Source organism: Mauremys mutica, chromosome 6 (assembly GCF_020497125.1).
Source record: "Mauremys mutica isolate MM-2020 ecotype Southern chromosome 6, ASM2049712v1, whole genome shotgun sequence".
NCBI lineage: Eukaryota > Metazoa > Chordata > Testudines > Geoemydidae > Mauremys > Mauremys mutica.
The window spans coordinates 122,165,020-122,191,771 of NC_059077.1; the positions used below are offsets into that span (position 1 = coordinate 122,165,020).

General features: G+C 44.1%; 1 protein-coding gene across 5 annotated transcripts in view; it reads right to left on the bottom strand.

Annotated features, from left to right (window-relative positions):
* PCGF3 (polycomb group ring finger 3) overlaps positions 1 to 26,752 on the bottom strand; it is a 105,568-nt gene that overhangs the window by 53,940 nt on the left and 24,876 nt on the right. The window contains exons 1-3 of one of the 5 annotated variants that reach the window (XM_045021517.1): positions 21,684 to 21,747; positions 16,520 to 16,674; positions 12,760 to 12,864 (exon numbers count right to left, since the gene is read on the bottom strand). The exons of 1 other annotated variant lie outside the window; for it this stretch is intronic. The gene's annotated coding sequence lies outside the window, so the exon portion shown is untranslated. Of the gene's footprint in view, positions 1 to 3,209; positions 3,522 to 12,759; positions 12,865 to 16,519; positions 16,675 to 21,683; positions 21,748 to 26,752 lie in introns of those variants that run through there. 3 more of the 5 variants (XM_045021518.1, XM_045021520.1, XM_045021521.1) reach the window with 3 other exon arrangements.

The following is a 26,752-nucleotide window of genomic DNA, read 5'->3' on the forward strand; positions in this document are numbered from 1 at the left end:
GAGGTCAAAAGATTTTGGACGGGAGCCAGTTTAACCACCTCCAAAGTGAATTTCAGTATTTCAGTTTTCAAGCTTATTTTTAAAAGCTTAGGCTCTGTCTACACTACAGATCTTACAGCAGCGATGCCGCTGTAAGGACTCCCGTATAGCTGCTGTATGCTGACAGGACAGAGCTCTCCTGTTGTCTTAAGTAAACCATCCCCAATGAGTGGTGGTAGCGCTGTTCACACCGGCGCGTCTCTCGTTGAAACTTATGTTGGTCAAGGGTGTGTTTTTTCACACCCGACTGACAAAAGTGTTTGTGTAGATATATCCTTATCCGCTATCTATTTCTATTAGATTGATTCAATTTGGAAATATTTGTGCAAACTCCCTATTCCATTTATACACACACACTACTGAACACGTTTACAATTTAAGCAGGGGCGGCTCTAGACATTTCGCCGCCCCAAGCGGGGAGGCATGCCGCGGGGGGGGCGCTCTGCCGGTCGCTGGTCCCGCGGCTCCGGTGGACCTCCCGCAGGCGTGCCTGCAGAGGGTGCGCTGGTCCCGCGCGGCCACCGAAGCTGCAGGACCAGCGCACCCTCTGCAGGCACGCCTGCGGGAGGTCCACCGGAGCCGCGGGACCAGCGAACCCTCCGCAGGCATGCCTGTGGGAGGTCCACCGGAGCTGCCTGCCGCCCTCCTGGCGACCGGCAGAGCACCCCCCATGGCATGCCGCCCCAAGCACGCGTTTGGCATGCTGGAGTCTGGAGTCGCCCCTGAATTTAAGTGTCATAAAAGGAAATTGTTGTCTCCATTATCTTCAGCAAGGGGATAAAGTCATCGCATGTTAATGGTTTTAGTTTGACAAAAGAAGGAAGTTTTTTATTACGCTAACGTCATACTAGAAATACTCAGGTATTATAAAGACAAACAGTGAGAACTCCCTCTTCAGTCTCTTTCCTTAGGTTATGTCTACACTTAAAATGCTACGGCGTGCCGCTCTAGCACTTCAGTGTGGACACTTAATATAGCAACAGGAGGGGTTCTCCCATCGCTCTAGTAAATCCACCTCCCTGAGAAGCACGGAGCTAGATTAACAGAAGAATTCTTCTGTTGACCTAGTGCTGTCTACACAGAGACTTGGGTTGGCTAAGCTAAGTTGCTCAAGGATGTGGATTTTTCACACCCTGAGCGACGAAGGTGGGTCGATCTAATTTTTTAGTGTAGACCAGCCCTTAGAAACTGAAGAAATTGCAAACAGTAAGATATAATTCACAACCACCCTTGTATTAGACCAGAATTGGGATATAATGCAACAGAAAAATCTACAGGCAACCCCTGTGGGAGCATTTCTGCTGACTGCATTCAGAGAGGAATCCACCATTGCTGTACTAAAAGCAGCTTAGATTCTTTGGAGTGACATGAGATGTCCCTGTGCTGAAATCGACAACTCGGGGTTTTAAACTGAGGGAGTTCCTGGACACATCTGTATATAAGAGTAGGAAGCCAAGAGCAGGATTCTAACAGGTATCATTTGATACCCCAGCAAAAAAAACCCAAACCACCAACATTAATGCTGGCAATAACATTATAATATTGCGACTATAAAAATTGAGCCAATTTTACAAATAGAGCATTTTCGAAGTGTTTTGTGTCTCTTAAGAATACACTACTTATCTCTTTGCAACCCACGCCTAATTCAGGTGTCTGTAAGGGATCATTAACATTCTCTCCCTTACTGCTTCCCAGCTGCCTGGAAGGGATGTAGAGCTCCCCTGTGGTACTCACCGCTCACATGACCCAGGGGAGAGGGGTGTGTAACTTTCCTATATTATGTTTTTGGGCTTTGTTTTGTTTGTTTGTTTTGATGGGTGGCACATTCCAGTTCTCTGCTATTGAGGCAAAGTCAGGACTGATCATAAGCATGCCTTTGAACTTTCCAATACACATGTATCTGACAGGGCTCAGCGTTGGAATGTGCACCTATGTGATGTGAAAGTGAGAGAGTGCATACACACACACTGGGGAAAGCTGATAGTAGCTCTCACTGTTGCTGCCTGCTCTTTCACTAGTAGCAGCATATGGGTAGTTCCATTATTAGTATTGTTAAATATTTAGGCAATAGTAGCGTCCAGAGACATCCTGAAGGATCAGGTGCCCTCATTATGCTCAATGCCATATGAGAGAATAAAATACCCTATGACTAGGACTAATCTTCATGATCAAAGCATTTAACAGGGCCTGGTGGCATAGGACCTTCATGCTTTGGGCATGACTCGTAAGTGATGTGCCTGGTCTATGCTTAAAACTTATACTGGCATAGCTATGTCTGTTAGGAGTGCAATATTTTTACCAACACAGTTACGCTAGTATAAGCCCTAGTACAGATATGCTTTTATGCTGGTATACAGTACTTTTGCTGGTATGTCTTATGTTTCTCATTGAACTGTTGTAAGTTATGACAGCAGAAGCAATTTTATGCCAGTATAAGCTACAGCTACACTAGGAGGGTTTGCCAGTACAGTTATACTGGTATAGCACTACCAGAAAAACCTTTCTAGTGTAGACAAGGCCGTGGAGAGAGAGAAGAGTGAAACTGATCACTATTAAGACTGGCTCCTGGTGACCAGGCAAGTGTGTTTCTGAATATGTTCAATAACTTAAAATATGAACATTGTGACTTGGTCCTAAAAATGTAAGTCAAACAAAATCCATATTACTAGAGTCACAGCCTTCTCAAGGGCTGGCACAGGATTGGGCTGAATTCCCATAGGAACTATGAACCACGCACAAAAAAAAGTCATCACCTCACTTTCCACTTGCTAAGCATACTCTGACCTTGCTTTTACCAATATAAATACACTGCAGTATACAGGGTTTTTTTTGGTTTTTTTTAAATAAACCAATACCAACAAAACTAGTTTGTACACATATTCTCCTCCTGGGGAGAGGGTAAGGGAAAAGAGTGAACCACATGTCATCACACAGCTCAGTGAACTACTGGAAGGTGTTCAGATATTACTGTGATGAGAGATTATTCTATAAAAGTTTTGACACTGTAAAGTATGTATGCTCTATTTCACAACTGTTGGTATTAAAAGAAAGTGAAAATTCCAGCTTCAAGAGCCACCACCACATTACACATTCCCATGAGTCAACCAGACATCTTGGAAAGTGTGGAGGGTTCGAATCAGGAGAATAAATCCTGTCTAACACACACTTACCTGACCTGTAGCCCTATCTGATGTCCTGTTTCCACTTGGCTGCACTGATCAGATGAACCAAAGTGGCCAAACCTAGGTCAAGGTTAATTAAGCTTTAGAAACAGACATTGCCTGCCTTGGCGACCAGCTTTATTACTCCTATTGGCTACCAACAGTTTTCAGTCCAAAAAAAAGCTCTCTTCAGACTTTACAGCTCTTTTCATCTGGTTCAATAATTACCAGCTCATGCTAGCTAGACAGGAGATGCCTGCAAAATTCTGATTCCAATAAGAAGAGCCTATCCTGAATCCTTTCTCACTATAAACATACGTATCAGTTTAGCTGAAGTGTAATATCACTGCTCAAGAGGTCATAATCATTACTTAAAGCATGATGTAATTGGAGGGCAGTATTGCATTGTCATGAGGTCACAGACATGAAGTATGAAAACGAAGAACCTTAACCTCATTTCAATCAACAGGAGTGCAGTATACAAGTGAACAAGACAATGACATCATGATTGACCAAGTTAAACCACCACAATACCACCACTCACTATTTTTCAGTCTTGAAATCAAAGTTTAAATCAAAATAGTATGTCCTGTTTTACCAACACTCTTTAAAAAGCCCCACATAGCACACACGCATATCCCTTGATATGTTGGAAACATTTTCATAGTATTTATATCGATTTTGCATAATTTTCTCTCTTTGGACACTGTCATTTATGGTTAAAAAAGATTTAAACCCAGATTGTAAAGGATGAACGAAACAGGTTGTGCATCATCAGGTCAAGCCATGCTCCACTTCCTCACTCTGCTAACCAGTGAAGTAATTTCATAGGGCAGTCTCACACCCAGCTGCTACAGGCCAAAAATCAAGGAGCAATTTAATGAATTACATTGCCACCAGATAAATGCTAATACTTGGCACCTCTGCAAAACCTTTCCATCCTAGTATATCAACATGCTTTGCAATCACCAGTTGACCTTCAATACATCTGGGGATATTATCCCCTATTTTGTTGATCATCACTTTCTATACAGCAGGGTGGACCGATTCTAACCAAAGTGATTTAAATCACTTATTTTAAATCAAGATTTAAATCACTGGGCAGGAAACCTTAATTTAAATAATCAATTTTAATGATTGTATTTATACTTTTTAGTTATTTTCTTAAAGGCTGATTTCACTGGTTGGTAACCATTAAAACATGTGATTTGTAACTAATTATACCCTTTACACTAAATGTGGTGCTTCTTTTTGCTAATGAGGAGGACACACTATATCTATACATGTTTATTTAAGCAGTTATATAGTTTAATTCACGTTCATTCAGATCCATAATTCTACATTTTTTTATTATGTTAGAAAATTGTGAATAACATTTTTTTTCCTAAATGGGTTTTGTGTGTTTCTGTGATTTCTGTCAAGTTCTAGTTGGATGGAAATTCAAATTCAATTAAAATACATAAAAAAGCATTTTTAATTAAATAAAACTATGTTAAATGTACTGGATATACAAGACAAGTTTAGCAAGACATGTTTTGCATTTAAAACTAACTGATTGGTTAGACAACGTAATTATTTATCTGCAGTTAGAGAACTGAACTGATTGTTTCTGGTCACCATGTCCTTCAAGATTTTAAATATAGTAGATCTCTGTGACATTCTATACCTTGGGGGAGCACCCTGTAACCCCCATATTCCTCATTTATATATAATTGTGACCTTGCATATATAGCAGACCATGTAAGGTATCAGAGGAAAATAGTTATGATCTACTGCTGTCAAAAGCTAGGTTGGCATTTCAACCATCTCTGCCTTCAGGAGCTTAGCCAGTGGCTTCAGCTAGTCCAGTGGTCTGACTTTTTAAAAAAGTGATAGCAAATATGTACTGCTTAATATTTATTTAATTTAAATTATTTCAATAGACTAAGTTTAGGCCTGAACACAGACTGTCAATTTCAAGATTAATTTTAAATATTTTAAAGAGATCGCTCATTTAAAATTAAAAAAAAAATCTGATTTAAATTAAAAAAAACACTTTTTTTAAAGAAAGTAATTGATTTTATCCACACTGCTACAGGGTCTAAAGTAACGTGAAGAACAAAAGGACAGTCTATTAGATACAACATAGGAGACTGAAGGAAGAAAGGAGATGGGAAAGCAAAAGTTTATGAGGTCCTTTGGTTTAAAAACAAGTTGTTTATTTCAGGAGTTTTTGTATTGTTGGTTTTAATTGTTTTGGCCACAAACCTGCTAAACAATTTGCCAACCATTTAATAGAGAATAATAAGTTCAAATATGGCTCCAGCTACAGATTTTCGCAGAAATATTTACCAAGTGTAAGAGTAAAAAAAAGTTTTTCATGAAATGTTTTACAGTCCCAGTAGAAAAAGGTTAAATTTCTTCCTGCAGCGTTTGCAACTTAAATAATCATAGCATTGTGCTACCAAGAGTAAAACTATCTAAAAACAAGTGAATACTTTTTCTTTGTCCATGTGGAATGAAATGCAAGAGGTAAATTCACTTAAAGAGCAAAAAGTGAATTTGATATTTAAAATTCTGTTTTATTAAGTAAGTCAAGTTATTAGCAGCATGGGCATGGTCATTTGTTAAATTATCCGATTAAATGCAACCAGTGTAATTCTGCATAAAGTTGTTGGGTATGATGTGCAAGCTTCATATATATGTATAGAAAAAGACGGTTACTCACCGTTGTAACTGTTGTTCTTCGAGATGTGTTGCTCATATCCATTCCAGTTAGGTGTGTGCGCGCCGCGTGCACGTTCGTTGGAAGATTTTTACCCTAGCAACACTCAGTGGGTCGGCTGGGCGCCCCCTGGAGTGGCGCCGCTATAGTGCTGGATATATACCCCTGCCGACCCATCCGCTCCTCAGTTCCTTCTTGTCGGCTACTCCGACAGTGGGGAAGGAGGGCGGGTCTGGAATGGATATGAGCAACACATCTCGAAGAACAACAGTTACAACGGTGAGTAACCGTCTTTTCTTCTTCGAGTGATTGCTCATATGCATTCCAGTTAGGTGATTCCCAAGCCTTACGTAGGCAGTGGGGTCGGAGTGAGATGTTGCAGAATGCAAAACTGCTGAGCCAAAGGCCGCATCATCTCTAGACTGTCGAACCAATGAGGCAAAGGTGTCGACCGAGGACCAGGTAGTTGCACGACCTATCCCCTGGAAGGGGAAGTGAGCCAGGAAGGCAGCAGCAGAAGCCTGAGCCCTGGCGGAATGTGCAGTAAGGTGGTTCAATGGAACATGGGCCAAGTCAGAGGAGGTGCGGATGCACGACCTCTCCCAAGATGAAATCCTCTGGGAGGAGACAGGTAGGCCCTTCGTCCGGTCTGCCAGTACGACGAAGAGTTGGGGCGTTAACGTGGTCACAACTGCACCGTGCCCTTGAGAAACACAGTATACCAGGGGTTCACCATGAGAGCCTGAAGCTCGGAGACTCGTCTGGACGATGCAAAGGCTACAAGGAAAAACTGTCTTTCAGGACAGGTATACCAGCGAGCATGTTGTCAGTGGCTCGAACGGGGCAGCCATAAGACTGGTTAGAACCAGGCTGAAGACCCAGCTTTAGGAGGGTCAGATATGCTAACGGAGTGGAAGGTTTCCTACCACCCAGGAGAATCCTGTAGAACCGAGGCAGAACAACGTAACTCGGATCAGTTTAACCACACTGCAGCCATGCTGTGAGGTGCAGGGATTGTAGGTCAGGGTGGTGAAGTTTGCCGAGATCCTGCGTTATGAGGTTTGGGCAAAGAAGCAGGGGAATCGTGTTGGCCACCGACAGGCCTACAACATGGTGTACCAGTGCTGCCTGGGTCACGCTGGAGCGATCATGATGAGGAGCGCTCTGTCCCTGCGGAGTTTTAGCAGGACCCTGTGAACTAGCGGGAACGGTGGAAAGCGTACAGCAGTCGGCTCATCCACGGCATTAGAAAGCCTCCAAGATCGAGCCCAGGGAGAGGTCTTGGAATGAGCAGAACTTGCCTCTCTCTTTCCGTCCTCGCGAGAGCGAAGAGGACTATGCGGGGAAAGCCCCACTTCTGGAAAAACGGAATGTATAACGTCCGGAGGACTTGACCACTTGAGAAACCGGAAGGATCTGCTGTGGCGATCCGCCAGAGTGATCCTGACCCCTGGGAGAAAGGACGTTACCAGGTCTATCGATTGGGCTGTGCCGAAGTCCCAGAGTCGGATAGCTCCCTGCAAAGAGGGGAGGACTGTGCTCCTCCGTGCGTGTTTATGTAACACATGGCCATTGTGCTGAGTGTGAACACCGAGACACAACGCCCTTGCAGGTGCTGCTGAAACGCCTGATACACAAGGCAGACTGCTCTCAGCTTCCGGACATCGATGTGCAAGGCCAGCTCTTGAGCCGACCGAAGGCCTTGAGTGCGAAACTGACCCAGGTGAGCCCCCCAGTCGAGAGATGGGGCATCCGTCGTGAGGGACACCGAGGGGTGAGGTGGATGGAACAGCATCCCTGCACCCACCAGGGAGGGCATCGACCCCCAGTCGGGGGAGCCTGGGCCGCTCGGGGGGATTAAGGCGACCCTGACTATGCTGTCTCCGCCCGGGTGGCACCCCGAGGTGAGCCACGATTGAGATGGATGGAGGCGAAGCCTGGCACGATTGGTTACGAACGTGCAGGCAGCCATGAGACCCAGGAAACCTAGGCAAGTGTGAGCCAAAGTTGTCGGGAAGGTCCGTAGACCTTGTATAATTGTTACCATCGCGTGAAACCGAGGCTGAGGTAAGCAGGCTCTGGCGAGACTGGAGTCCAGGATGGCCCCAATGAATTCTATTCCCTGTGTGGGAATCAGAGCGGATTTCTGTATATGGATCATCAGGCCTAGACGCAGGAATAGATCCTTGTCGACGCCCACATGACTGGTAACTTGGGCTCCGTTGGTCCCTCGAATGAGCCAATTGTATAGATACAGAAAACGTGTACCCGACGGTGGCGGAGAGAGGCAGCTACTACAGCCATGCATTTTGAGTACACTTGGGGCTGTATAGCTCTAGCGGGGCGTCACCCGACAGAATGTCTACGACCGGATACCGTATCTCCAAGACTTCCCCCCACTTGGGGATTCAGATTGAGTGCCCCCCTGTCTCAGGAGGTCCTGATGGCCCCCCAAGTCGATTAGAGGAGGGCCCGAGGAGTACGCCCCTGCCAAAGCCTCATCTGGTGAGGAGGAAGAAGAAAGGCCGGAGACAAGCGGGTCCTGTGTGGGCTCGCACTCCTGGACAACCTCCTGATCCGGTGGGACCGGTCGGAGGAGGGCGGCTAACTGTCTCCTGGCACCCAGTGCTCTGACGGAACAGAGTGAGATGGGATCACAGGTAGGCCTTTGGCCTGATGGCACGCCCAAGATGTACAGGGTGACCACAGATGGGGTCAGGGTCCTGGGCCTGGGGCACCTGGAAGACTCTGGTGTGCACATCTGAATCACAGTCCTGCGCGTATAAATTGCCTGCGCAGGACAACAGTGATGCATATTTGGATGGCCATGGAGGAGCTAAAAAGCCCTGAGCAGAGTCTCCCTCTAGCTGACGTCGCTCGACGCGCAGGGGATCGGTACCGGGAGGCATACCGGTACCGGGAGCGAGAATGGGACCTGCCACCAGAGCGGTGCCAGGAGGTCGACTGACATCTCGAGGCTCGACGTTGGGAGTGGCAACGGGAATCCGGTGCCTGGAGCGGTACCGGGAGCGGGATCGGCAGCGAATGAACCGGGCCGGCGAACGGGACGCTGATCGGTGCCGCGAGTATGACCGGTACCGAAATGGAGAACGGTGCCGGGACTGTGAGCGGCGTCAGCACCTGGATTGGCGACGGGACCGAGAACATCTGCGGGACCGCGATCGTGAACGGTGCCGCTCCGCGGTGCCAATGCAGGGTGGTCTGATCAAGGCAGGCTTGCTGATCGACCATATAACCCGCACCGGCGGTGCAGGGGGTTGAGGCAGCGCATGCGCTGTCATTGCAATCAACTTCCTCGACGTGGAAATGTCTCCGGCGTAGAGGGAATAGTGAGCTCAACCACGGCTCGCACCAGGGAGCATTCAGGTACCAGACTCGACGGCTCTTGCGTGGCCGGAGTCGACGGTGCTGATATTGTCGGTGCCGCGACAGGTATCGGAGCCGGGCGGTCAGACTCAGTACAGCGCTCGGGCTGCGGAGCCGGCGGCTCTGACGCAGCTTAATAATGAGCTCAACCACGGCTCGTACCGGGGAGCTTTCCGGCACCGGACTCGACAGCTCTTGCGTGGCCGGAGGCGACGGTGCCAATACTGTCGGTGCCACGGCAGGATATCCGTGCCGGGCGGTCTGACTTAGTATAGCGCTCGGGCTGCGGAGCAGGCGGCTCGGACGCAGCAGGAGTCCTGTGCCTCTTGATCCTCCAGGAGAGGGATCCGTGCCGAGTGGACAACGGTGCCGGCGACAGCCGGTGCTGGAAGGCCTTGGCGGTATCGGTGATCCGGTGCCAAGGGAGCGCTTCTTGAAGACTTACCAGCGCTCGGTGCCGAGAGCGGAGGCGTAAGAGCTGCCTCCCTCAGGAGCTACTTGAGACCAAAGTCTCGCTCTCCTATTGTTCCTGGCTTAAAGGCCTTACAAATGCGACACTTATCTGTCAGGTGAGATTCCTCGAGGCACTTAGGAGAGGATCTCTTGTCGGCATCGGCTTATGGCCGGGCGAGCACGGTTTGAAACCCTGTGAACCAGGCATACTACCCGGCACCGGGTGCGGGGAAGGGAATAAGCCCCAAACCCCTGTGACTATATACACAAACTATACTACAAACGAATAAAGTTAACTATAGAAATCTGAACTATATATACAAGAATTAACGAGAGAAACTACGAGTAGCTAGGGAAGTGGAGGTCAGCTAAGCCGCGCTCCACTGTTCCAACGACTGACATGGGCGGTAAGAAGGAACTGAGGAGCGGATGGGTCGGCAGGGGTATATATCCGGCGCTATAGCGGCGCCACTCCAGGGGGCGCCCAGCCGACCCACCGAGTGTTGCTAGGGTAAAAATCTTCCGACGAACGTGCACGCGGGGCGCACACACCTAACTGGAATGCATATGAGCAATCACTCGAAGAAGAATATATATTATGCTAGCCGTATTTTTTAAATTCTCAAAAATTTAAGTAGTACTCTTGACAATTATCCCCTCCACAGAAAAATAATAGCTCCAGTAGAGGGCACCAAACCACCAACTTTATAAAGCAAGCATATAAGCTAATAATAGATTCATTTTCTGCAGGTCTGGGGAAAGAAGAGACTAAAAGCCCAGTCATGCAAGCCTGCATGAATGCTCTTCTAATGCAGTCAAAACCAACTTCATACCAGGGGCCTGAACCTCAGAGGTGCCAAACACAATAGCAGCATACAACTTTTAAAAGACCGACGCTGTGCTGTATTTTGACAGTATTTGAAACAATTAACCCAGTCAAAATCCTCAGTAATCAGAGCTACAAACACTTTCTGTGCCAAACAAAGTTGTGAGGAATCCATTTCAATTCCAAGCCCATTGAATTCCAGTTGATTAACTGCTTGTGATTTCTGACACAGAAACAAGCATTATCATCATTAGCAGTTCAGTTCTCTCCCGTTCTTGGGAAGATCAGTATTTTAACCATTTTCAAGATTGAAAAATCTGAGCTGCTCTCATTTCTATGCCACAGTAACAGTCCACCATCTGTTTCGTTTGTCAGAGTACCTCCCTTCCTCCTGAGCACTGATTGGCTAAATAATTAAGCTAAAAAGCTGATCATATAAGGATTGGTCCTCAGGTGAGTATTAAGTGATCTGAGGTTAAAAGAGTAATGGATACCTTACTTTAACACAACCCATCTCAAAGCAAATCCACCAGTCTTCTCTGGCTCATTTATGTCAGGCCAAGACTGAAAGGACGCCAGGATATAGGTCACTTAATGCAGCCCTAAAACATTCAGTAAAGAGCTCTCTTTCTCTCACTAGACTCTTCTCAAGTGTTTGAGGGCAGTCTTCGGGGCAGGGACTGTCTTCTTATCTGTGTTTCCCCAGCAAAATAGGTCCCTGGGACTTCAGGCACGATCATAATACAAGTATTTACTCTCTACCACCTTGAGCCTCTTACTTGACACTAACACACTTCCTGTATTGTAAAGTACAGGCTAGTGGGTACATACTTCATTGACAAGTCAGAGGACAGCAGAAATGAGGAAACACACACAAAGACACTCTTGCCTTATTTTAAAGAGGTTTATTCTGAAGTAAAATAAATGGTCTGGAGGTTCTCACACACCAGACTTAAGTGAATAGTTTGGGGTTTGTGAACAGGATCAAAGTGCTCCACCAAGATTTAAAATAAATGCTCATTCCATAAAATCCTCTTAATTGAGACATCTATTACATATCTTCTCCCAATTAAGAGAAGATGCCATTTTTATAAAACTGAAAATCCTTAAAATATACTAATTAATAAAAAACACAAGACAATCCATTTTAATTCATTACATCAGAAAATCTAATAGCTCCTTGCAAAAAAGAAAAATCTTCAGGAAAACCTAACGAATACACCTGATAATAAGCATGGAGCGTTCCTTTAATAAAGGATTTTTCTGGAAAGCTTAAGGGAGGTCAGTCATGGATTTAAATGTGGTGATTGGAGTTAATGGTCTGCATTTACAGCCACAACTGAACCTTAAGCTATCAGAAAACTGGAGTTTAAACTGGGTAATCATTTAACCACTTTATACTTACTGAACAAGTCCCTATTTAGAACTTTAGAGTATGACTATACTGCCATTAAAAAAACATGCCACCATGTCTCAGAGCCCAGGTCAGCTGACTGGAGCTCACAGGGCTATAAATCTACAGTGTAGATCAGGGGTAGGCAACCTATGGCATGCATGCCAAAGGCGGCACACGAGCTGATTTTCAGTGGCACTCACACTGCCTGGGTCCTGGCCACCAGTCCGGGGGGCTCTGCATTTTAATTTATTTTTAAATGAAGCTTCTTAAGCATTTTAAAAACCTTATTTACTTTACATACAACAATAGTTTAGTTATATATTATAGACTTATAGAAAGAGACCTTCTAAAAACATTAAAATGTATTACTGGTACGCGAAATCTTAAATTAGAGTGAATAAATGAAGACTCGGCACACCACTTCTGAAAGGTTGCCAACCCCTGGTGTAGATGTTTGAGATCAGGCTAGACCCCAGGCTCTGAGACCTTGCAAGGAGGGGAGGGTCTCAGAGCCTGGGGTCCAGCCTGACCCTGAAAAGCTACACTGCAATTTCATAGCCCCGCAGCCCCAGCCTGAGTCAGCTGACCCAGGCCAGCCACCACCATGTCACAGATCTTTTATTGTTGTGTAAACATACCTTTAGCTAGTACTTTTCCAATTAAGCAGAAATAATTGTTCATTAACACTGAGCTAAACTGATTCCCCTGAAATGTCTCAGGGATAGCCTGTCATCTGTACAGTAATGTGAATAAAGTCCAACAAGCTATACTCTAAAAAGATGAATAAACCTACCCCAGTTTCTCCAGTATTTGAGTTTCCATCCAATTTAAGCCCCGGGTCTCCTCATCTGAACAAATTTACCAATAGTATTCCAGAATCGGTCTTAAGTTCTCTTCACTAAAAGGGAAAAGAGGACAGGAGATGACACTCAAAATGTTTTGATCTCCACATACAACCCTTAACATCAACATACATCTCTTACCACGTCATAGAAAGGCAGGAAAGTGAAGTCCCAGGCCCCTTCTGAACACTTTAATTAATGTGCCTTCACATGCACATTAAGAGAAGTATTTTTCAAGTGTGGCAGAAACTTTAAGAATATTCTCCCATAAAACACAATTAATTTTGAATCTGGTGCAAAAGCAGACCACACTTGTTGCCTGAAGAAGCGTGTTTAAAACTAGAACAAAGATGCTTTTCACAATTACTTTAGGGAGGACTTAAGTGCCTGAGGTAGATTATTGATTTCTTCCTAGTACTGTGCATTAGGTGAAATTCACAACTTACGTGCACTCTATTAACATAACCGTACTTTGTCTATTTCCTAATGAGACCAGAAATAACTTGCATAGCAGCACAACTCTTAACATACACTTAAGAGGCAAGCAGAAGGTGGGAATATGAAAACATCTGGAAAATAAATTTGTATTCAAAGCTTTAGACCTTAGAGTGTTCTTCACTCTTGGGACTCTCTCAGTTCTTCACTCAATATGGCAGGATTTTTTAAGAGACACCATCATTAACTTACACACATTTCTTGTTTGATGGACAGCAGAATAAAATCATTAAGATAATAGGTAGAAACTTTTCACTATATCTCAACAGCACTACTGTTACACAATGGTTGGCCAAGGTTTTAGAAAACTGGTAAAGTTAGGCTCGTAGGCTAGTATTTTTAAGGGGCCTCAGGAAGTTGGGTGCCTAAGCGCCTTTGAATATCCCAAGCAAGAGCCCATAATTAGACAGCTCATAAGTGGCCTGATTTGTTATGGATGCTGAGAACCCAACAGCTCCTGTTGACTTCAATAAATGTTGTAGTAAAATGGTTGATAAGTAGTCACTGCCATGTAAGTAGGTCTTAATATGGCTTCCTGAGTAACTGCTTCTAGCCCAATTTGAAATATTGGCAATACACCTCTACCTCGATATAACGTGACCTGATATAACACAAATTCGGATATAATGCGGTAAAGTAGTGCTCCGGGGGGCGGGGCTGCGCACTCCGGTGGATCAAAGCAAGTTTGATATAACGCGGTTTCACCTATAACGCGGTAAGATTTTTTGGCTCCCGAGGACAGTGTTATATCAAGGTAGAGGTGTATTTACTATTTTAGACAAGTTAAAACATCCAACTTACATAAAAACATAAGAATTTCCATACTGGGTCAGACCAAAGGTCCATTTAGCTCAGTACCCTGTCTTCTGGCCAATGCCAGGTGCTTCAGAGGGAATGAACAGCACAAGCAATCATCAAGTGATCCATCCCCTGTAGCCCACTCCCAGCTTCTGGCAAACAGAGGCTAAGGACACTTCAGAGCATGGTTCTGCATCCCTGCCCATCCTGGCTAATAGCCACTGATGGACCTATCCTCCGTGAGTTTATCTAGCACACTTAATGCTACTCTATGTTCTGTTGCCAATTCAGAAACAGTCAAACATCAGAAACCCCAAGGAGGTATATTTTTATTGGATTCTTCAAACAGCTGAACCAATGTAACTTTTATTAAGTAAAAGAAAATATGTATAAACAGGCCTGATCTTCAGCCACAGGCTATTTGCAATGGTTAAGGTATTAAACCTTTAAATATAGGTTAAAAATAAAAATAAAATAAAATAAAAACAAAAACAAAAACTGAGACGACCTTAGTAGTAACATCACCAGTCAGGTGAGACAAAACAAAGAACAAACAGATGGTAGAGCACATTACTTCTGTGTAAATCTTCTGTGAGACTCGCTGTATGATCAGATATATAGATTTTATTAAATTTGTATCTACTACTAAGTCAACACCAGGTTTTACTCAATACTGTGGCTTAGCATGCTCAAGGGGCCAGATCTAGTGCAGGCTGCATTTACATCTACTTTGAATAGACTTGTCTGATTCTTAGGTTAAGGGGATATTTTAGTTTACTCCTGTGATCCTGGCAGTTAAGACTGTTTAAAGAAAGTCCTAATTAGGTTTACTGACATTCAACATGACAGAGAAATAAAAGTGACATGGTGATGAACAAATAAGAAACGGTCACGACAGAAGATAGATGGACTAGACAAGTTTTGCAGTGTATCACCTACAAAGAATTTATCTGTAGATTGAGAAAAGACAAAATTCGAATTCTTGACTAGACATTTGACCTAAGTACTTCCGATGTCTTCACCACAAAATATGTTGTGTTAGCTATCAACATTTATAAAACACACTCTTTTTTCCCCCACTGAGGATATAGCCTTATATGCCACAGTTACAGACACTCTATTAAACTGAGCACAACTCACAATAAGGCACTCTATTAGGAAACTGTGTCTTTAACATACATGTGTGTTTTAAAGCAGCAGCAACTATGGTGACATAACACTTTTAATAATTCCTCTGACCAATCTGCAGGGGGGAGAGATATCTATTTCCTCCAGGCACTGCAGCAAGAGCTTGAAACTTGCTGGCAGCATAAAACCAATCCAGCTTTGGGCAAGTTTTGGAGCTAAATTAAGATGGTCAAATCACTGGTGGAAAATTACCAGTACAGCTTGCTCCCAGTTTGCTGCCAAAAACCTCTATAATTCTGTCAGCACTGTGGCTTATTCCAGCCAAACCACGGAAAAATGTGTAACTGATTTATCAAAATAGGCTTTGTACTAGGCTAAGGTGCAGTAGACTGGGAACCTGGAAATCATGCGTTCAAATTCAACATTTACCGACTTGTGATTGTCCTATCTACTTCACTACTAATTGAACAAGGCCTCCGAACCCACTGAGAGGTTATACAGCTGGGAATAGAACAGCTCTCTAATATGACAGACCTAAGTCCCAGTCATTTCAGATACAATGGGTATGTCTATTTAGTGTTTTGGAGCAAGCCTCCCAGCCCACATTAACAGAGTCTGTGTAGCACAGCTCATTCTAGTGCTCTAAAAATAACTATAGAGTCAGCACTTTGAAGTTGCAGCTCAGGTTAGAGCCCAGGCTCTGAAACCCAGAGTAGGGTGAGCTTCAGCATCTGGAGCACAACTTCAGAGCTCTGTCTAGAGAGCTATTTTCAGAGCACTAGCACAAGCCCCTCTAGTCCGAGTCTGCCAACCTGAGCTGAAAGGCTCACTCCCGCTTGCTCCAGAACGCTGCATAGACATACCCAATGTCTCTATGAAAAAAAGTTGGCCCAACTTTAATTATCGGCTATGCTGTTTAAAATGGGGCTATTCGGGCACATAAAACCAACTGTTATGGTGTATTATGCAGCTGCATCTCCTAGTGGGTGATGCACAAATGGTAACAGGTTACTCTTTCTGCCAACATTTGTAATTAATATCGTAGCACAGGTGCTAGTAATCTGTGCTGTAATGTTGGAGAGTTATTTGCACATAATTCTATTTATTTTACCTTTAAAAAAAAAACTAGTAAATTACATAAAGAAAGTGACAAAAAAAGTTAAGGATAGAAAAATCAAATACGTTAGGACAACTAGAATAAAGCTTACTTGTTTAACTTCAATTCACTAACCACCAGCCCCCCACCACTTGCTAGGAACGATGAGAGTCTGTAATTACATGAGCACATACTATTTTTTCCACAGGACCCCGGCTTCATTCAGTGGACAGGATGGATGGTGCTCAGGGAATAAATCAGGGTTGTGTAGGGAATCAGGTTGTTGTCTGTTGAACTTCTGTCTCATTTGTTGTAGAAGTTGAAACGTGTGTAGCAAATGAGACGGGGACTGCAGAAAGAGAAAGGATGGTCATAGGGTTAAAGCAGTTGAATACCTAGTCCTGGGGGAATTGTGCACCAAAAAATTAAAAATTCTGTACTGTAGTGGGGCAGCTGCCCCACTCCCAGAGAGTGTAGGCTGCAGCAGGCCAGTGCACCTGCGCAGACGGGCTGACAATTAGAAAAGGGCTTGTTGGGAGCCAATCGGGGCCAAGATTGGAGACAGCCAATCAGGGCCAGCCTCAGCCCTATAAAAAGGCTGCTCAGGGAAGGGAGAGTCAGTCTGTCCCAGACCTTGGACAGGGGAAGGTCTGTCTCCGGAGCTGGGAGACTAGCACCGTGGACAGAGCAGTGCTGGCCAGGCTCAGGGGGCAGAAGGGAGCTCTAGCCCATAGCCTGCCAGGCTGCAGACCCTGAAGGGAAGGGCCTAGCAGGTGCAAGGGGCCGCAGGTGAAGCAGCCCGGGGAAGTGGACAGACGAGGGGAGAGAAGGAGGACAGCGAGGCTGCCGCCGGAGGGTCCCTGGGCCGGGACCCAGAGTAGAGGGCGGGCCTGGGTCTCCCCCTTGCAGTACACCAAGCCATGGGGAACGGCCATCACAGACTACGCCAGATCCCTGACAACAGGAATTAGACTTTTGGGTCTGGTTGGACATGGTGGCTGGGGCGTAGGAAGACTGCTGATCAACACACACACACACGGAAGGGGTGAGGATGGACAAAGGGGCATTGCCAGAGGGCAGTGGTCCGGAACAGGGTAACACGAGCTCAGATGCCAACCAACGGCAAGACACCACCAGGAGAGGGCGCTCCATTGGACTGAGCTAATTCCCGGAGACAACCAGTAGGAGGCACTGCAGTGGTGAGTCCCAACCTTGTCACATGCACCAAAAAAATTAAAAATTTCTGTGTCCAATATTTTAAATATTTAAGTTGTCAAAACACCACAATATAATCACTCTGGTTTCAATTATTTTGGTAATTTATTTAAACTACACCTCTACCCTGATATAACACGGTCCTCTGGAGCCACACCCCAAAAAAAAAAATCATACCGCACTATAGGTGAGACCACATTATATCAAACTTGCTTTCGCCACCCTGCTCATTGTCCCCGACCACCCTCTCCAGAGGCCCCCATCCCTAATCACCCCCAGGACCCCACCCCTTACCCAACCCCCCTGCTCCCTGTCCCCTGACTGTTCCGACCCCTATCCACACCCCCAGCCTCCCGACAGGCACTCACCAGCAGTGGCGGGAAGCAGAGCAGCCAGCTCCAGCCCACTCCACTCCGCCAGCTCCAAGCTGCAGCCATTGAGCCGCCGCCATTGAGTGCGGGGAGGTTGGGGAAAGGATGCCCCACATACTCACCAGCGGCGGGAAGCAGAGCGCCGCAGCCCTAGCCCGCTACGCTTTCCTTACCCTGGCCCCAGCCGTGTCGCTGGGCTGGGGGGGGGCGGGGGGAGGCCCCGCACTAACCGGCTGTGGCAGAAGCCCAGCCCCAGCCCGCTCCACTCCACCAGCTCCCAGCTGCGGCGCTCCGCTTCCTGCCGCAGAGGTGTATGGGGGGTGTCCTTTCCCCAACCTCCCCGCACTCACTGGCAGCGGGAAGCGGAGCACCATGGCTGGGAGTTGACGCGCTGATCTGCCAGAGCGCTGCTTTACCGCATTGTATGCGAACCCGTGCTATATCGGGGTAGAGGTGTACAATACAATGGATGGAAAATGGGAAGCAATGGAGGAAATTCCCAAACCCCCTTGCTAAACAGTGATGTAACTAGGTTTGACCCTTTATTTCTAGTTATTAGTCAACAAATATATGCAGCCATATGCTCAGTGCTACATCATAGGTAACTGAAGAGCAAGTGAGAGCTGAGGAATAAAACTCACAATTTATATTGGCTACTGACCATCTCCAGAAAGGTCAGTAGCAACCAGTTCATGGAGCACATTTTGATAGAAATCTTTCAGTCCAAAAATTTACATCAGTTCTAATCACGAAAGCACCATAAGCCTTTATAAGGCCATACTGTCTTTTTTTTTTTTTTTTTTTTTTGCCTCTGTCTTCACAAACAAGATCAGCTCCCAGACTGCTGAACTGGGCAGCACAGTATGGGAAGAAGGTGACCAGCCCTCTGTGGAGAAAGAAGTGGTTCGGGACTATTTAGAAAAACTGGATGAGCAGAAGTCCATGGGGCTGGATGTGCTGCATCCGAGAGTGCTAAAGGAGTTGGCGGATGTGATTGCAGAGCTATTGGCCATTATCTTTGAAAACTCATGGCGATCGGGGGAGGTCCCGGATGACTGGAAAAAGGCTAATGTAGTGCCCATCTTTAAAAAAGGGAAGGAGGAGGATCCAGGGAATTACAGGCCAGTCAGCCTCACCTCAGTCCCTGGAAAAATCATGGAGCAGGTCCTCAAGGAATCAATTCTGAAGCACTCAGAGGAGAGGAAAGTGATCAGGAACAGTCAGCATGGATTCACCAAGGGCAAGTCATGCCTGACTAACCTAATTGCCTTCTATGAGGAGATAACCGGCTCTGTGGATGAGGGGAAAGCAGTGGATGTGTTATTCCTTGACTTTAGCAAAGCTTTTGATATGGTCTCCCACAGTATTCTTGCCAGCAAGTTAAAGTAGTATGGGCTGGATGAACGGACTATAAGGTGAATAGCAAGCTAGCTAGATCTTTGGGCTCAACGGGTAGTGATCAACGGTTCCATGTCTAGTTGGCAGCCGGTATCAAGTGGAGTGCCCCAAGGGTCAGTCCTGGGGCCGGTTTTGTTCAATATCTTCATTAATGATCTGGAGAATGGCGTGGACTGCACTCTCAGCAAGTCTGCAGATGACACTAAACTGGGAGGAGTGGTAGATACGCTGGAGGGTAGGAATAGGATACAGAGGGACCTAGACAAATTAGAGGATTGGGCCAAAAGAAACCTGATGAGGTTCAACAAGGACAAGTGCAGAGTCCTGCACTTAGGACGGAAGAATCCCATTCACTGTTACAGATTAGGGATCGAATGGCTAGGAAGCAGTTCTGCAGAAAAGGACCTAGGGGTTACAGTGGATGAGAAGCTGGATATGAGTCAACAGGGTGCCCTTGTTGCCAAGAAGGCTAATGGCATTTTGGTCTGTATAAGTAGGGGCATTGCCAGCAGATCGAGGGACGTGATCATTCCCCTCTATTCGACACTGGTGAGCCCTCATCTGAAGTACTGAGTCCAGTTTTGGGCCCCACACTACAAGGAGGATGTGGAAAAATTGGAAAGAGTCCAGCGGCGGGTAACAAAAATGATTAGGGGGCTGGAGCACATGACTTATGAGGAGAGGCTGAGGGAACTGGGATTGTTTAGTCTGCAGAAGAGAAGAATGAGGGGGGATTTGATAGCTGCTTTCAACTACCTGAAAGGGGGTTCCAAAGAGGATGGATCTAGACTGTTCTCAGTGGTACCTGATGTCAAAACAAGGAGTAATGGTCTCAAGTTGCAGTGGGGGAGGTTTAGGTTCGATATTAGGAAAAACGTTTCCACTAGGAGGGTGGTGAAGCACTGAATGGGATGCCTAGGGAGGTGCTGGAATCTCCATCCTTAAGAGTTTTTTAAGACCAGGCTTGACAAAGCCCTGGCTGGGATGATTTAGTTGGGGATTGGTCCTGCTTTGAGCAGGGGGTTGGACTAGATCCCCCTGAGGTCCCTTCCAACCCTGATATTCTATTATTCTAGCCCTCTGGCAATGTGAAGGAGCCTTAAAACTTTTACACCTGTTTTATACTCCTGGGGGGAATTCACAAAGACAATGGGAACAATTCACTAAGCAGGCAGAGCAGAGGGGACAGAGCATGCCCCATGCCTACCTCCTCAGAAACACCCTGAAGCCCTGCCCCTCTACGCCGAGTGTGCTGCAATAGCGAGAGAGAGGGACAGTGTCTCTCTCTCGCATGACTGCCCAGCCCTCTTCCCACCCCCTGCATTGATTTACATCTCTGCCGGCTGCTCCAGGCACCCGAGCCAACCTTCCAAAATTCCATATTCACCTGAGACATTTTCAATACAGTCTTTTGAACTCTCAGGTCTTCCATCGGTCACATCTCCCCACTATTGACATTACAAGCAATCCTGGCCCACAATAATACATAAACTTAATGCTATACAGTCTTTCAAGAAAATTACAGGAAATTGCCCTATCGGTCACATTAAGAACTTCAAAAAATTCATCCCTGAGGCCTCAAGTTTGGCAACCAATCATCAGGCACACAAGATTAGCGGACAAGTTTTGGTCTGAGGGCCTCAGTTCCCAGTATATGAAAGCCCTCCATATCTAGAAGTGTGCTGAGGGACGCCCATGAAAAAAACAGTATGTAACCACAGCGCTACCAATTAATTTTATGACAAGTTGCATGATATTTGGTGTTTCTTAAAGCCCCAGATCCTGGAGTCCTGCAACTACATGGAGGTTTTCAGCTTTCATTTAAAGTTTCTAGCCTTCAGGTTTGCAGAGAAAAGCTTGAACACATTACCCAATTGTACCTTAAAAATTCAAAATCCAAAAATGCAAATAAGAACCAAAAACTTTTTTTCAGCCAATCTCATGATTTTTTCCAATGCTTGGGACTGGCAATACTGCCATCATGTAGCTGAAGCCTATAATGCATAAGCAGGAAGCCAAATTATGTATAATCAAAATTATTTTGAACATTTATCTTTTCTGGGCTTTACTATGCAAGCTTAAAAACTTTAACCTAGGTTTTCTGTACATACAGGACCTTGGTAACAAGTGAATCAAAGTTATTGTCAAGTAACAGCTTTTCCCAATGACAAAGTAAACAAGTGTTTGGTTTATCAGTGACAGAGGAAGGCAGAAAGAGTAAATGGGAATCATAAAACACTAAGAACTGTACTCATTTACAAGTGTGCTTAGGTATAACCAATACATTATTTCATTTGATCTAGTGCAGTACTGAAGTTACAGCCTAGAGTGATAATGAACATTAACAAGAAAGGAAGTATTAGGCTGCTTATACCTGAATTTGTGACAACCATGCAGTAGGCTGCAGAATCATGAAATGTGTGATAAGACCTTCCATCTGAGGCTCTCAAAGTACCTTACAAACATAAAAAAACCTGTTACATCACCCATGAGATAGGCTAGTATTACCCCTATTTTAAAGGTGATGAAGAGCAACTTGCTCAAGGTTACACAGAAAATCTGTTGCAAATCCAGGAGTAAGAGGCATGTCTCCTGTCTCCCTGTTCCATATCTTTAGTTCAAGACCATCCCGCCTTCTCATGGAATCAACTGTAGATTGATATATGAAAGCATACTATTTCATATCTTTGACCTTCTCATCTGCGAAATGCCCACTAAACCACTCAAAGCAGGGCTACTTCTAACTCCAAATTTAGGAGGAATTTGCCAATAGTCCTTTTTCTTTAAAGTGTTTACCATAAAAGTGATGTCTTTTACAAATATGGGTCAAGAAAAAAAAAAGCCTTAAAAATCAGATAGGCTTTTCAAAGAAACCTAAGGGAGTTTTGGCACCCTACTATATCAAATTTCAATGGGATTTTTGTTAAATCCCTTAGGCTCCTTTGGAAATCTCAGCCTACAGAGGTCACAAGTCTGTTAGCCAAGATTTACCTTATTCAATCCTGCACCAGTGACCAATATAAGACGTATTACCTCAACATCTAGAAACATTCATCACTGGAGACCTGAGTTTCATAGCTTTCCAGTTAAATACAGCACTGACTTCCAGCTCTGGTCAGTCACTAGACATCAGACCTTAGGACCAGGCAATCTTGGATGGGGGGCAGGGAGAGGGGTATTTTAGGAGGGTCTTCTAAATCTATTTAAAGTCTATACTGCTACTAAGTTCATCCTCCCTCTGCCTTTATAGTTGTGTTCATAGTACTAGAGCCATCTGGCTCTTCAGGATGATAGATGTTAAGAGTATCTTTTAAAAATAAATAAATAAAACCTCTACAAAACTTAAGTGAAGCATGACTTCACAGCCTGATGGTTTAAAAGTTGCATCGTCTTTTGGAATGACCGTATTTCATTTCTGCCCATTTGATTCTAAAATTAGGTGGAACAAGCGGAAAGTCAGACACAAGTTATTTCTGCTCCCTTCACCAAGGTAGTATGATTGTCATTTATCAGTGAGGTTGGCAACCTAAAATCTTGATCTCTGCTACTCTGATAAACAAATAGGACAAGCTGCCTAATGCGATTTCGCACTGAGCTCAGCAAGGTAACCACCTGCTCATTCTAATGGAGACCTCACCAGAGTCATTCATTTGTCACCTTCAGACTGAATCACACCAATTTGCTTTTGTGGATAAAGAGCCAATGTAGTTTTTATACATTTTCACAAAATGCATACTTAAATCTTAGAAATATATTTCAGCTTGCCAATATGGCATAACAAGGGTCAGCAACCTTTCAGAAGTGGTGTGCCGAGTCTTCATTTATTCACTCTGATTTAAGGTTTCGCGTGCCAGTAATACATTTTAACGTTTTCAGAAGGTCTCTTTCTATACGTCTATAATATATAACTAAACTACTGTTGTATGTAAAGTAAATAAGGTTTTAAAAATGTTTAAGCAGCTTCATTTAAAATTAAATTAAAATGCAGAGCCCCCCAGACCGGTGGCCAGGACCCAGGCAGTGAGAGTGCCAATGAAAATCAGCTTGCGTGCCGCCTTCGGCACATGTGCCATACGTTGCCTACCCCTGTGGTATAAACTTGTGGCTTGTGATTTTCAAGAACCATATATTTATGTTTGTGGGTTATAACTTGACACACACGACTATAAAATTTGCTGTCTAAAGTGCACTGTCAATTCTACCACATGTGTGAACTGGCTATGACAAGTTAACTCAAATACCCCAACTCTCCAAAGCAGAGTTAGAGACCACTTCTGAAGTTATGTTACTTTCCACAAGTGATGTCAGCAGCTTTTCACAGTTTAATTGGTCAGAGCATAGCTAGCTGGTTGTAAATAAATGTATACTGTCAGTATAAAGTGGAGTCAAACTTACTTGCTTTTACAAGTTGCTTATTAGTACAAAACTCCTTCACTGAAAGACACAATGTTACTCAGTCTTACTACTACAGAGTCATGATCTACTTATTTCTCACTTCTCCATTCTTATTTTCATCTGTTTTATTTTTGGCAATTCTATCAGTGTTCATAGGCCCAGCCTCCTGCAAATGATTAAGAATAGTTTGCAGCACAGCATTACCCTTTCCACACAAAAAGGCATCCCCAGACAAGTTAGTCAGTAAATCACGGAGTGCAATCAGCACCCCTCTTACAAGCTTTGTAGAACAGTAACACCTTCAAGAATTTATGCTCTAAAGAAAATAACCATACATTGAGAACAAAGACCAGAATTAGAACAGTTTTACTGTTCACAGGGCTCATGAGGATGGAATCATAGTCCAATCATACAAGACACTAATACAATATGCTTTGCATGGTATGATGGAAAGGCCTCCAGCCGGGGACCTCAAAGGGCCTGATACACTCTGTCACAGCCTCTTAGTCGTGTCTTTTCTAAACTCAACAATGCCAAGTTTTTTAATCTCTCTTCACATGGAAGCTGTTCCGTATGTCTAATCATTTTTGTTGCCCTTCTCTGTACCTTTTCCACTTCTAATGTACTTTCTGAGATGGGAGACCAGAACTGCATGTGGTATCCAAGGTGTGAGCAGATTTATATAGTGGCATTATATTTACTGTCTTATTATCTATCCCTTTTCTTAAGGATCCTAACATTGTTAGCTTTTTTGACTGCTGCTTCACATTGAGCAGATGTTTTCAGATAACTATTCATGATGACTTCAAGATCTTTTTCTTGAGTGCTAACAGCTAATTTAGACCCGTAATTTATTTTGTTGAAGCTAAGGCCTCAAACCTTTCTAAACTCGTAGTAATCCTATCCAAATAAAGAACTGTCACAGGGATAATTTTTTTTTTAATTAACCAATCCCATTGTATTCTTCTCTAAATACAGTCTAGCTCATTAATAAGTGATCAAAATCACTGGTGCAGGCATCAGGATTTTGGTGGGGGGGAATATTCATTTTCATATGCTATCCCAAATTAGGTATTCTAACAAAAGTTAGAGAAAGAATTTGTAATATACTAGGAGAAAACGTTATAATGGATTTTTTGTTGGGAATTTAAAGCCACAAATTACCAGGCATTAAAAAGGCACTTGGATTCAATTTAGATCACACTCTTGTGTAAAAACATGCATCAAAAGGAGATGAAGATTCTTAACTTCCAGTTATTAAAGAATGGTTTAAAGAATCCTCATACTTACATCATGGAGGACAAAGTCCCTTCAAAATCATCAAGACATCAACAAAAGGCAACGCTGTGGTGAGACACCAACCACCACTAGCTGCTAAAAGCAGAATGGTGCTGGAACTTAATTGATTGCTCCTATTTTATTTGTAACTTTCTCATTTTTACTAGGATGTTACAAGTTTTATTAAACAAAGCCTGAATTAGAGCATTACAGTCATTCAACTCTAACTAAACTTCAGGCTCCAACTGAAAATCTGAATATCTGTATATTTCTGCTACCGAAAGTCTCAAACAATGATCAAAGTCTTCACGTTCCTTGATCTTTTTGACCCAGGGACAACTGTCTCCTATTAGTTGGTAAATCAGAAGGTGAAAAAGGTCATTCTGTGAAATGCTCCATAAAAATCCTTGTAACTGCAAGAAAATCCGCCCCCCCCCCCCAATCCCTTCCTAAGTTTAATATTTAGACATTTGAGTCCAAGGATACCTTCATTCAGACTTGCATGAAGTGAAGTTATCCAAGAGCCTTACAGAGTTCAGTGGAAAATGAGCCTAAACTCCTTTGGTCAGCAGCTCTTGAAACCCACAGGATGGTGCCCGCAACAACATACAGAAGTACTATGCTCTCATCTTGCCACCTACTCTCCCCAGCATTTTGCTCTTTCAGAGATAAACTGAAGCAGCCACGAGAATACAGATTGTACAGTTTGTTGACCCTATTTAACATCTATATCTGGGGGCTGGGAAAGCTGCAGTTCAGGTTTCTGTGATTTAACTATCCTGGTCCTCCAACAATGTTGTCAAACTCCAACAAAAAAGGAAGGTTAGAACCTGATGTTCTACTTTGTTTACTTACACAATTTTTTTTTAATATGGCTTTTTTTTAAAACTCAAGATTATCTTTAATCATGAAAGTATTAACAGGCCCCCACTAATTGATTTTCAGTTCATCTTTAAACATTCTCCACATTTAAGTCTTATAGATCACAGAATATCAGGGTTGAAAGGGACCTCAGGAGGTCATCTAGTCCAACCCCCTGCTCAAAGCAGGACCAATCCCCAGGCAGATTTCTATCCCAGCTCCCTAAATGGGCTCCTCAAGGATTGAACTCACAACACTGGGTTTAGCAGGCCAATGCTCAAACCACTGAGCTATCCCATACATTTCCTAAACTTTAAAGAACTATGCAGCTAAAGAGGCAAAACAGATTAATTATTAGATTGTAAGCACTGAGGCAGGAACTCTCTTACTATATTAATGCACAGCTTCTAACAATGGGACTTTCTTTTCAACTGGAGCTTTTGGCTATACCTGCAGCAGTACCAGAACAGAATTACAGAATGTGCATTTAAATGTGGTATTACACCCAAGATACAAAATTTTCTCTTTGTCCAACAGAAATTAATTTTTTCAGAGACAATAGGCAAATTGATCTGTTGACCTGCAAGTTTCTTTTCTTCATGTAATTAGATCCAGAGATGCCTGACAATGAATACTTCAGCCTGTTTGCAGTTCAGGGGAGGAACCAGACCTGTCAGCCACTGGAAGCAGGAGAGTGTCCCACACTCCAAAGCTCCCTCCAGTTGCCATCTAGCACCTCTCTTCTCCACAATAAAAGACTGAACAAACATTGCAAACAGCTTAGATTCATCAGCAGAAAATTAGTCACTTGTTTTACTTGGCTACCGAGTAAGAAGTTTGAAAATGTATCCAGAGTAACAATTCTTCATATAAGGACTTTCTACTTTGCTGATACAGAAGGATTTTGCA